The following is a 12,544-nucleotide window of genomic DNA, read 5'->3' on the forward strand; positions in this document are numbered from 1 at the left end:
GCTACTTACTACTTCTGAACTAAATCTCTCGGAATTGCAATCTACGCTCGAGTCTAACTTTCGGAAAACGGAACCCCCCGACCGGTCGCGTGGATCCTCCTTTTATACTCAAGGGGATACCACAGGTGCCTTGGTGCATGGGAGACAAGTGTCGAACAAAGACCCTAGACAGCTTGCCCTCACTGCGCTGGCATGCATGCATGGTGCAAAGCGCTGTAGCTGGGGTGGTACGTGCCTTATATTCACTGCGAGCCACTCATTGTGGGCTGACTAGACAGGGAACCACCTTTTCTGTCGAAGCATTTAATGCTTGCTTGTGCCATACTCCACGCCCTAACCAGCCCTGTGCAAAAGGAGCCTGCCGGGTGACCACGTGGTGCCATTACTCTGCTTGCTCTGGGCGCCGGCCTTGTTGTAAGTGCCTACGCCAGGGAACACCCTCCCCGGCAAGTGACCTTCCCGAAGGGCGCCCTGACGGGAACCTTCGCGCTGCCATCCGGGGCAACCCCCGCAGCCCGGCTAGTTCTGCCGGGCTGGTGGCTTCCCGGGCAGCTTGCACCAGGCTGCCCGGGGTGAAGTCCTTGCGGGGAGCAAGTGAGGCGACCCACGCGTTGCGCAATGGTGGTACCCCGGGTGCCACGGGTGCGACAATAGCCCCCGGGCGTGGGCTGGCAACGCCTGTTCCCGAGCGAAGTCATCCTTGGTCGGTTGCCGGGCTATGCCCTTAACCGACGCGTGGGTCCCGAGTCGTTCCGGGTTCCCGTTCATGTGCTGCTCCAAGGACTCCGCCGTTACGGCAGAGTAGTGGGGGCGAGATTTCCGCCCTAAGCCCCCTTTAATTGTGGGTGGTTAAAGCCATGTCCCGCATTCCCCTTTTAAATCATAGTTATCACCCGCACACCCGTAGGGTGTGGATGTAACCGTTGCTCGGCGCTAGGGTGCTATAAAATCCCACCGCTGCTCTGAGGGGCAAACACTTAGCCCCCAGTCCTTCTTTCTCATCCCCATTCCTCCTTGCGCCCCTGAATCCTGCTAATCGCCGCCCACATTCCCCAGGGCGCCCACGGCCCCCAAGAGAGGGAAGGGTTCCGAAAGCTCGGCGCTCAACAAGGGCGAGAAAGACCCCAAGAAGCCCTTGTCGAAGAAGGACCAGAAGAACCGGGAGATGAGGGCCACGCGGGCCTTCTTCAAGCCCGGCTACAACGGCGAAGGGGTCGACAAGCTCCGGCACGCCGTCGCCACCTCGTTCAACGAGTACGGCGAGACGCTCCTCTTCCCTGCTGGCGGCGACCACCAAGACAACGACTTCCGGGTGTTCGGCCGCTTCATCCTTGCTGGGTTCGTACCTCCGTACTCCCTCTTCGTCCATGCTCTCATGACGGCGTACCAGCTTAAGGGTGCGCAGCTCCACCCCACTTCCCTCTTCCTTCTCGCCGTCTTCCAATTTCTGTGTGAGCGGTTTATCGAAGTGATGCCATCGGTGGCGTTGTTCCGCCATTACTTCTACCCACACGTCGAGCAGTCGGGAGCGATGTCGTCGTGGGTCTCGTTCCGCGCCCGCAATAAGATGAAGTCGGAGTTCATCGTGCGGAGCGAGAAGAAGATCGAGAAGGAGTGGCACGGGAGCTGGTGTTGGGTTCGCGTGGATGAGCCCGATGAGTTCATTCACGTGCCCACCGAGCTGCCAGTGAGTAACGGCAGCTGGCGGGACCGCTACAGTCGGTACACAGAGCTCCTTCCCATCATCAAGAAGATCAAGGCCTTGCGGCTAGCGGGGCTCACCGATCTGGATGTGGCACGCACCTACATCAGCCGGCGCATCGCCCGCTGCAGCTGCGGTCCCGCCCCGCGTGGATGTACACGGGGCCCGGCGACTCCACGCGCCTACATAGCATGGGCGTGACATCGGTGATGATCCAGGAGTGGGTGAAAGGAATCACTGGCGAGGACGTTCCATTCACGGAGCTGCTCCCGGGGGCTCCATCCCTTCACGCCGACGTCGCGGGCCTCCACGACATCATCGGCAGCTACCAACTCTGCAACGAGTGGGGGCTGATGTCCGATCCCCCGGTCCCAGCGCCGAAGCCTCCGCCACCCGTAGCCTGTGGGAAGCAAGTGGCTGACGAGAGCGAGGGGGGATCGGATTCCGGTTGGCCCGGCAACGAGTCCTCCGGCAACGAGGCTGGCGGCGTTGCCGGGGCCAGGACGGTCCTCCCTGAGGCGGAGGTGGAGGACGAGGACGTCGTGCCGCTAGTGCGGCGACCAAGGGTGCGAGCGGCAGTAGCTTCCTCTGCAACGGCGGCGGCCGCCGCGGCAACTGGGGCTGCGGCAACTCCACGAGGGTCTGCGGCCCCGCCAAAGCGAGGAATCTTCACGGGTTACTCGCTCAGGCTCAACCCCCCAAGGTAAGCTGTCGTTGTCTTTCTCCCCCTTCCGTTTATGAGTTTGTGCCTGCCTTGATGCCTTTGCTTCTCCGTCGACGCCTTGCAGGGACAGCGCTCCGGCCGGAGCCGGCAAGAGGGGGAGAACCGACACTGCACCCGCCGCGCCTAGCAAGAAGCCGCGCACCCGGGCCAGTGTCAGTGCCAGCCAGGCCAACACGCGGGCCAGCGGCGCCGCCACTACGCCTGCCGCCGCCCCGGTCCCAGAGGAGGAGCCCGCAGCAGGTACGGTCCCCTCTCCTGATTCCATTGTAGATGCTCCCTTTGCACGCTGATCCTTAACCGTTGTGATTTTCTTGGCTTGCAGGCGAAACCCGGCCTGCAGCGGTCAGCCCGCTAGCAGAAGCCGGGACGGAGGGGGACAAATCTCCCCCCACAAGCGCGGTGGCCCCGCAAGGTACTTACTAGGAACTCCCTTGCGCTCGTCGCCGAGTACCCCATCCTAGCTTGAGATACTCATTCTGCTCTTGTCGCAGGTCCCGATGTGCCCACCACGGGGGCGGACGACACCGTGATTGACCTCACCTCTGACGCCGAGGACGCAGAGCTGAGGGACTAGCCGGAGGTGGCCCCTGCGCCAAGCCCCGCCGCCCCAGATACGACGGTGGTGGCACTTACTGCCGCTACCGGAGTGGGGCTCGATGGGGCGTCCCCGGTCCCGCCGGCCGGAGGCGCGGACCCCGTGGCCGCTCAGCAGGAGACGACTCCCGCCTGGGGCGAGGCCCCTCCACCAGACCTGCAGTCCACGGGCACGAACGTGGAGGAAGGCATGGTTGGGGAGCAGCAGGCGGCTCCCCTGCAAGGGGACGATGCTCCTCCCGGCCAAACCATGGCAGCGGGGGTCTCGTCCTCGTCTGCCGCTACTTCCAGCCCAGACCTCGGCATCCTTGCCGGGGCGACTTGGGACCCAAGTATCTACGATCAGGGGCACCAGTTCCTTGACACCATCAAGGAGCAGCAACTGGCGTTCGTCACCTCATTCAACAAGGTGAGGGAGCACCATGAGCTCGCGAAGGGCCGGCCGCACGAAGTGCGGCGGGATGTCGATAGGGAGCGGCAGGAGCTCTCCCGGCTAAGGGAGGAGACCCGCCTGGCTCGGCAGGCTAGGGACGAGGCCGCAACGCCGATCGTTTCCGAGGCAGAGATCCATCGGCAACTAGAGGTCCAACGCGCCGAGCACCAGCAAGTACTAGACTCGCTGGCCGCGGCGCGGGAGAAGGCCAACAAGGAGCACGAGGAGGTGCTCGCAATAGCTCAAGCTCGCCTCAACAAGAAGAGCGAGCTGGTCAGTAGCTACTCCTCCCAGCTCCAGGCGCTGCGCACGAAGCTGGAGGAGCAGGCCAAGGTCGCGGAGGACGCGGCCGCGGCATCGGCGTGGCGAGAGAAGGAGCTCAATTCCACTAAGGAAAAGAGCGCCCATCTCGAGTCCGAATTGTCCACCGCCCGGGGTGAGCTCGTCAAGATGGGCGAGGACAATGTGAGCAAGGCCAAGGAGATCGCGCGGCTCGCGGAACTCCTTCGCAAGGCCAAGCATGAGGTGGCGCTGGCGCGCGGCAACCACGACAAGTTGGCGGAGCAGCGGCGGAGGGAGACCGAGAAGCTGCACGAGATCGCCCAGGCCGTACGCGAGCTGCTGTCGAGGTTCGAGCTGCAAGCCGCGAAGGTGGACGGTACGAATGTCAGCACCCTGATCCCGTTCTTCTCCGACATGGTGGAGGAGCTCGGGGCGCTGGACGTGTGGATCTCCAAGTTTTGCGACGGGAAGATAGCGTCGTGCGCCAGGGAGATCGCCGAGACAATCCTCCCCCGGGTGCACTACCACCACCCCGACTTCCCTTTCGAGACGCTGCTGGACGCGTGGTCGGACAGCGAGGACGGCCCCTCCCACAGCAGGGCAGTAAGAAGGTTCGTTGAAGAAGTGGTGGAGCGGATGCAGAGGAAACCGGAGCCGGAGCCGGAGCCCCCAGCGGAAGCCCCCGGCAACCAGCCGTCTTAGTCCCCCGCAAGCTTTGTTTTCATTTTGCTTCCTGCAAGTGGTGCTTGGCGCCGTTGAACAATTATGGTTTTATTAGTCCATGTAATCATTTGCTACTTTTAGAAATTTTGTTTTTTGGTTTTTCTTGGTACTTGCTCCGGGAATTGACTCATGGGGTGGATCCTCCAGCCCTCGTGTGTTGCACTTTGTGTTGCCGGGGACTCGCACGCTACCCACTTAACCAGACCAGGGACCCGTGACGGACCCGCGGTGCCAACCTGGGGCCAAGTAGCAGCGGCGAGCCACTCCGCTTGCAGGTTAGCTACTCCCAAGCACGCGCCTACGGGATGGACCCGCAAGCAACCTGGGGCCAAGTAGCAGCGGCAAGCCACTCCGCTTGAAGGTTAGCTACTCCCAAGCACGCGCCTACGGGATGGACCCGCAAGCCACATGAGGAGCGCACTCCCCCCGTGAACGTTCTTCTAACACTCCAGCCACACGCAAGACTCGACCAACACCAACGAGCCAGCGTTGAGTATTAGAAAGCTAGGCGCCTATGATAATGCACTTAGTTGTCTGCCTCATGTCGAACGTATCAGTTCTATACTTGAAACGCCTGATGAAGGGGTGCGGCAGGGACGCTGTGGCAGTGCACCCATCGGCGGTGAGCACTGATGGCATGCACCCCCACAGCGTCTCCACGGCATCCCTCGTCTTGGAACCGCCTGCTGGAGGGACGCGGCAAGGGCACGGTGGCAGTGCACCCATTGGTGCTGAGCTCTGATGGCATGCACCACCATCGTGTCTCTGCGGCCTCCCTCGCTTCTGTAGCCATTTCCTTAGCTTTGCTCTGAGTTGCTCCGTGGTCTCCATGCCCTTTTGTAGGCACGGTGAAGAATCCTGCTGCCGCGCGCGCTGAGCTACCACTGCATCCATGGCGACACCCTCCTGTGGTAAGAACCTTGAAGCGGTCACCATGCACCAGTGGCTCCCCGCTAGACGACATGGCCCGTGATTACTCCACAAGCATCACAGTGTGCCCGATCCCTATCCTTATCCTGCATGTCAGATTCTTACCAAGCCCGAGATGCTGCAAAAAAAATTCGAAATGCACGAAAAAACGGTACAGCACAGACAGCCCTCCTGCCTCCCAGCCCCCGGGCACAGAAGGGTCGATTCCAAACTTGGGTGTGAGCACTCTTTTATTCCCAAGACGCAGCTACTGCGTGGTGCGCGTTGCGGGGAACCCGGCAATGGCACGACCCCGTGCTGGAGTGATCCGGCAACGGGATTTATGTTTTCGAGGCTCCGGCAGCCCCCTGCTCACAGCCAAGGATGGAGAGAAACTTTTGTGCACCTAGAGCAGGAGACAGAAGGAAGAACATGCAATAATCGAGACAACTTAAAATTCAAAGGAAATCACTTATCTTTATTCATAGAAACTAGCGGATTACAATCGGGGGTTGCCCGGCTATACTAGTTCGAGAGGCATGCTGCAGCAGCATCACCCGTGGGTCAGGCTCCGCCGCTTCACAGTTAGAACTTGCGCAAGTGATCAAGATTCCAGCTATTTTGCACCGGCAAGCCTTCTTCGGTTTCCAGCCGGACAGCCCCCGGCCTGGTCACCTGCACTACCCGGAAGGGGCCCTCCCATTTCGGAGCCAACTTGTTCCCGGCCTTCGTTCCTTCTATCCGGCGCAGGACAAGGTCTCCGACTTCGAGCTACCGGGTAAGGACCCGCCTGTCATGATAACGGCGGAGCCCCTGCTGATAGCATGCAGCTCGTACAACAGCCCGGCATCGAAGTTCTTCGATGAAGTTAAGATCATCAACCCTCTGCTCGTGTTGGCTATACTTGCCGTACGCGCGTACCCGAGGGGATCCATGCTTGAGCTCGAGGGGCGGCACCGCTTCTGCCCCGTAGACAAGGGCGAAAGGAGTTTCACCCGTTACCCGGCTAGGTGTGGTCCTGATTGACCACAGCACGGGCTGGAGTTCTTCGACCCAGTGCTTTCCGTGGCCTTTGAGCTTGTCAAAGGTTCTCGTTTTGAGCCCCCGCAACACCTCTGTGTTGGCTCACTCCGCCTGTCCGTTGCTCCTCGGGTGAGCAACAGAGGCGAAGTAGATCTTGATGCCCATGCCCTCGCAGTAGGCTTGGAACACGGCGCTTGTAAATTGTGTGCCATTGTCGGTCTTGATGTCGTTAGGCACACCAAACCGGCACACAATGCTCTTGAAGAATTTTATGGCCGCCTGAGCGGTCATCTTCCGCACTGGTTCCACTTCCACCCACTTGGAGAACTTGTCGATGGCCACGAGTAAATACTCGTAGCCGCCAACCGCTCTCGGCAACTTGCCAACGATGTCCAGCCCCCAGACCGCAAACGGCCAGGAGGATGGAATGACTTGCAGGGCTTGTGCCGGCTGGTTACTCTTCTTTGCATGGAACTGGCACGCCTCGCACGTCTTGACTAGTTGTTCGGCATCAGCTAGCACTGTAGGCCAGTAGAAGCCGTGCCGGAAAGCCTTACCGGCTAGAGTCTGGAAGGCCACATGGTGCGAGCATGTGCCTCGGTGTATGTCTTCCAGAAGTGCGCGCCCTTCGTCTTGGGGCATGCAGAGGAGCTTTACTCCATTTACACGCCTCCGGTAGAGATCCCCGTAAACCAGAGCGTACATCTTGGCTTGCCGGGCTACGCGCTCCGCGGCAACGTCGTCTTCAGGGAGGGCTTCCCCCTTGAGGTAGCGGGCAATGTCCACCGCCCAAGGAGGGGTTTCCCTACTCATGCATGCCGCCACATCGGCGACATGGACCTCCGCTGTTGCGCGGTTTCCCTCAGTTGCCGGGGGGGCTTCCCCGGCAGCCAGCTTGGGAGTGACTGAAGGCACAGTCTGCCTGTGCCAGAAGACCCCTGCCGGGACTTTCCGGCGCTCTGCTGCCCACTTGGACAGTTCATCAGCCACGAAGTTGTCCTTGCGCTTGATGTGCTCGAATCGCAAACCCTTGAACTTGCGCTCTAGCTTGCGGACTTCATCCACGTACGCTGCCATCTGCGGGCAGTCGTAGTCCTTGTTAACATGGTTGATCACAAGTTGGGAATCCCCACGAACAGCCAGGCGCTTGATATCGAGGGCGATTGCCACCCGCAACCCGGCGAGCAACCCCTCGTTCTCAGCTGTGTTGTTGGTGGAGTTGGGGAAGTTGAGTTGGATGGCAAATTTCAACTGGTCGCCCGCGGGTGACTCGATGACGACTATGGTGCCAGCCCCCTGCAGGCTGAATGCACCGTCGAAGTACATGATCCAGTGGCCTTCGTCCAGCTTGCCGGGCAAGCTGGTCTTCAGCTCCTCTTCCTCCATGCCCGTCGAGGTCCACTCTGCAACGAAATCTTCCAGGGCGGCACTCTTGATACACTTGGTGTTTGTGAAGTGCAGATTAAACTCGGACAACTCCATCCTCCACTCGGCCACCCTCCCGGTGGCTTCACGGTTGGTGAGGGCCCGCTTGAGGCAGAATCCGGACACCACCGTGATGTAGTGTGCCTGGAAGTACTGGCGCAGCTTGCGTGATGCAAGCAGAAAACCCAGCAAGAGCTTCTGCACTTGCGGGTACCGTACGCGGGCGTCGTGCAGCACCGTGCTGACGGAGTACACGGGATGCTGGACGAGCCGCTTGCGTGATGTCGACGCCGCCGGCTCGATGGCGGTTCCTGGGTCCGAGGCGGTTGCTGGGCTGGCTCAGCCCCTTGCCTCACAAACTCAGCCCCCAGGAGATCTTCTTCTCTCTCAGCAACAAGCACCGAGCTGACCACTTGGTCAGTCGCCGCTAGGTAGAGCAGCAGCGGCTCGCCCCGCTTGGGGGCGACGAGGATTGACGGCGACTTCAGGTATCACTTCAGGTCCTGGAACGCCGCCTCAGCCTCGAGGGTCCAATCAATTGGGCCCTTCTTCTTCATTACCTTGAAAAAAGGCAAGGCGCGTTCGCCCAGCCTTGAAATGAAACGCCACAGCACGGCTACACAGCCGTTGAGGCGCTGAACGTCCTTCACCCTGCGGGGAGCCTCCATCTTCTCGATAGCTTCTATCTTCCTTGGGTTGGCCTGAATCCCCTGTGTGAAACCAAGAAGCCCAGAAACTGCCCCGAATCTACACCAAAGATGCATTTCTCAGGGTTTAACTTGAGTTTGATCCTGCGGAGGTTATCAAACGTCTCCCGCAGGTCATCAATAAGCGAGTCCCCGTGCTTTGACTTGATGATGATATCATCCATGTAGGCCTCAACGTTTCGGCCTAGGTGGGGTCCCAAACACTCGTGCAACGCACGCTGGAATGTTGAGCCCGCGTTCTTCAACCCGAAAGGCATGCACGTGTAGCAGTAGCAGCCAACCATGGTGATGAACGTTGTTTTCTCCTCATCCTCGACTGCCATCTTGATTTGATGGTAGCCGGAGAAAGCATCCAAAAAACACAAGCAAATCGCAACCGGTAGTGGAATCTACTATTTGATCAATGCGGGGTATAGGGAAAGGGTCTTTGGGACATGCACGATTAAGATCGGTAAAGTCTACACACATGCGTAATTTATTTTCCCCCTTGGGTACTACAACTGGATTCGCTAACCAGTGGGGTACTGTACTTCCCTGATAGCCTCCGCAGCCTTCAACTTGTCCACTTCTTGCTTGATGAAGTCTTTGCGCTCCTGTGCTTGATGGCGGATCTTTTGCTTGACGGGGCGGGCGTCTGGACGCACCGCAAGTCGATGCTCGATCACCTCTCTAGGGACTCCGGGAAGATCCGATGGCTCCCAAGCGAACACGTCGGCATTCTTCCGGAGGAAAGTGATGAGGGCGCTTTCCTATTTGGCATTGAGGTTCGCACCGATGGTGACGGTGCGCTCCTCGTTGCCGGCCTAGAGGGGCATCTTCTTCACCTTGGCGGCCTCCTCCTTGAGCTTCTGGCCTTTGACAGGGCGTGAGCTCGAGCTTGTGCTTCCCCCGGCAAGCTGCTGCGGGGTAACACGAGCCTCCTTCGCTTCCGACGACGCCTTCGTCACCGGAATCGGCTGCGGCGGCGGCCTTGCCGACCTCGCCAACACACCAAGCTGCATTTTTAAGATCGCACTTGATGGAGAGGACTCCGTACGTGGACGGCATCGTCATCACGCCATAGGCGTAATGGGTTGCCGCCATGAACTTGATTAGCGCTAGCCGACCAAGGATCCCGTTGTACGACAATGGGGTGTGAGCCACATCGAACACGGGGTGCTCAGTTCTGAATGCTTCCTGGGACCCGAAGGTAACCGGCAGGGTGATGTGCCCCAGGGGGCGCACGATCCCGGGGTTTACTCCCCAGAACGGATCGGTGGACTTCATCTGCTCCAGCGGCAGCTGAAGCTTCTCCACCAACCTGGCGGACAGGAGGTTTAACCCCGCTCCGTTGTCCACCAGCACCTTGGTCACCGTCATGTTGTTGATGATCGACGAGACCACGAAGGGAAGAACCCCTGACCCCATATGTCGGGCTGGGTGGTCGTCGGAGTTGAAAGTGATCGGCACGTGCGACCACTTCAACGGCTGCTGCGGCTCCATGTCCGGCAACAGCACACACACCTCCCGGGTGAGGCGCTTCACCGCGCTATGGGATGAGAGAGCATAAGCTCCCCCATGGATGCAGGCGACGCCGCGGGGCTCCTGGAAGCCAGGCTCGTCGCCCTCACTGTAGTAGGACCCGCGCTGCTCCTCAGCACGGGCCTTGTCTCATCCTCAAGGGGGGGGGGGGGGCTCCCTGCCGGCGCGGACTTGGGCTCGGCCCCCTTGGGCTTCTTCTCTACCGGCATCCCCGCTGGCAGGGCAGGCTTCGCTCCGGCTCTGGGGTCACTCGAGCAGTCACGGGAGAGATGCCCGATGTCCCCGCAATTGAAGCAGGCGCCGGCTGCTCACGCCTCTGCTTGATACCCTGCAGGATGCGGCAATCCTGCGCGTCATGGGTGGCGTTGGCGTGGATGGGGCAGCGGGGCGCGTCGCCCGGCTTGCCACCAGACCCGCCATCGGACGAGGCCTTTTTCGCAGGCCTCGAGGTAGCCCCTGGTTCCGCCGCAAGCACTTGCTTCCCGCTGCGTTTCCGGGAGCCCTTCTTCTGCGAGCCCTCAGCGGGACTCGCGACAGTCTTAGCTGTAAGCTCGGGCGCCAAACGCCCTTCCTCGGCCTTGGCACACTTGTGCGCCAAGGCGTAGAGGTCTTGCGTCGTCTGGATCCGGTGCGTGCTCAGCTTCTCACGCATTTGGGGTCGTGGACATTGATGGCGAAGGTGTGGATGATGGCGGCAGCCTCCGCCTCTGGAATGGAGTAGGAGAGACTGGAGAAGCGGTTGATGAAGCTCTGCAACATCTCCCCAGGTTTCTGCATCACGGTGTGCAGCTCCGCCATGGTTCCCGGGCGCTTGTAGCCGCCCTGGAACGCGCTCACTAACTGCTCGCGCAGGTCTGCCCAGGAGGCTATGGACCCGACGGGCAGGTTGAGCAATCAGGTCCTCGCTGATCCTTTGAGGACCATCGGGAACCAGTTGGCCTTGACCTTGTCATCGGCGCCGATGGCATGCATCCCCAACGTGTAAGTCAGGAGGAAATCCTTGTGGTTCACGGTCCCGTCGTACGTTTCAAGCGCCGGTGCTCGGAACTTGCGGGGCCATGTCACCCGGCGCAGCTCACGGGTGAACGCGGTGCAGCCGTCCTCGGCGCCCATGGGAGCATTTTGCCTCACGCCGGCGCCGGCGCTCCAGGCGCGGGCGGAGGTTTTCTTGCTGGCGGGCGTTCAGGACGCCCCGCTCGTCACCCCCCGCGTAACAGTCGGTGACGAATCCGTGGATCCCACGGGATCCTCGCCTCCTTGCCCTCCCTGCGGGGGAGGGTTCTCTCCTTGCCCCGAGACGCGGGACGCGTCCCGGGTTCTGCCCTCGGCCTGAACAAGCCGGGGCACCCTCGCCTTGCGGCTGCTGGGCGGCGAGCGCAAGGAGCGCGTCCAGCTCCGCACTCCATACCTCATGCGCTGGCATGCCTTGCGGTGGCTCGTAGCGCACCATGACACGCGCGGCTATGATAGCCTCCGCCGGGGTTTGGGTGGGAGGCTGCCGATTCTCCGACCGGCTGCCCTCCGCCCTGCCCCCCGGTGCCCCCGGGTGAGTAGGGCGAGATTCCGTCGGCGTCGCACGCAACGCGGTGTGCTTGTGGCCCAGTTGCCGCTGCGCATCTTCGGCCCGCGAGTGGATTCGCCGGCCGGCGCGGGCGGCGTCGTGGCCTCTCACGCGATTGGCTCCGGTGCTGGGAGCCGCTGGGCCCCTCAGCCAATTGTCCGCCGACGGCCGAGGAGGCGGAGGTGGCAACTGCGACTGCGGCTGCGCCCGGGGAGGGCTCAGGGTTCTCCTGACCCTGCGACGTGGGCTGTACGTTGTGTGATCGTGTGTGCGCCGCTGGGGCACCACGCGGGTCGATCCGAGGGTCGCCAGCTTGCTTGGGAGGCATAGCGACGGGCTCTGTCGTCGGAGGAGACGAAGCTGACGTAGCTGCCGACATCAGTGCCGGCGGTCACCGGCGAGCTCTCCGCACGTGCCCCCTACCTGCCGCGCCAGATGTTGTAGCCCGGGGCTTAGACACCGGGGATGTGAGGCGCCCCCTTTTTGGTTCGGCAGTGGGCGTTGGGGATCGCTCCGGCGATCGCCGGCAAGGCCAATGACGAGCGTACAATGCACAAGCTCGTTTACCTAGGTTCGGGCCACCCGGAGGTGTAAAACCCTACGTCCTGCTTCTGAGTGTTTATTAGCCAATGAACAAGCGTTTACAAGGTTGCCGGGGGAGCCCCCCGAGCGCTCTCTTCCCTTTCTGCTAAGTGGCTACTTACTACTTCTGGACTAAATCTCTCGAAATTGTAATCTACGCTCGAGTCTAACTTTCGGAAAACGGAACCCCCCGACCGGTGGCGCGGGTCCTCTTTTTATACTCAAGGGGATACCACAGGTGCCTCGGTACATGGGGGACAAGTGTCGAGCAAAGACCCTAAGCAGCTTGCCCTCGCTGCGCTGGCATGCATGCATGGTGCAAAGCGCTATAGCTGGGGCGGTACATGCCTTAGATTCA

This window comes from Brachypodium distachyon, chromosome 3 (assembly GCF_000005505.3).
Source record: "Brachypodium distachyon strain Bd21 chromosome 3, Brachypodium_distachyon_v3.0, whole genome shotgun sequence".
NCBI classification, from domain to species: Eukaryota; Viridiplantae; Streptophyta; class Magnoliopsida; order Poales; family Poaceae; genus Brachypodium; species Brachypodium distachyon.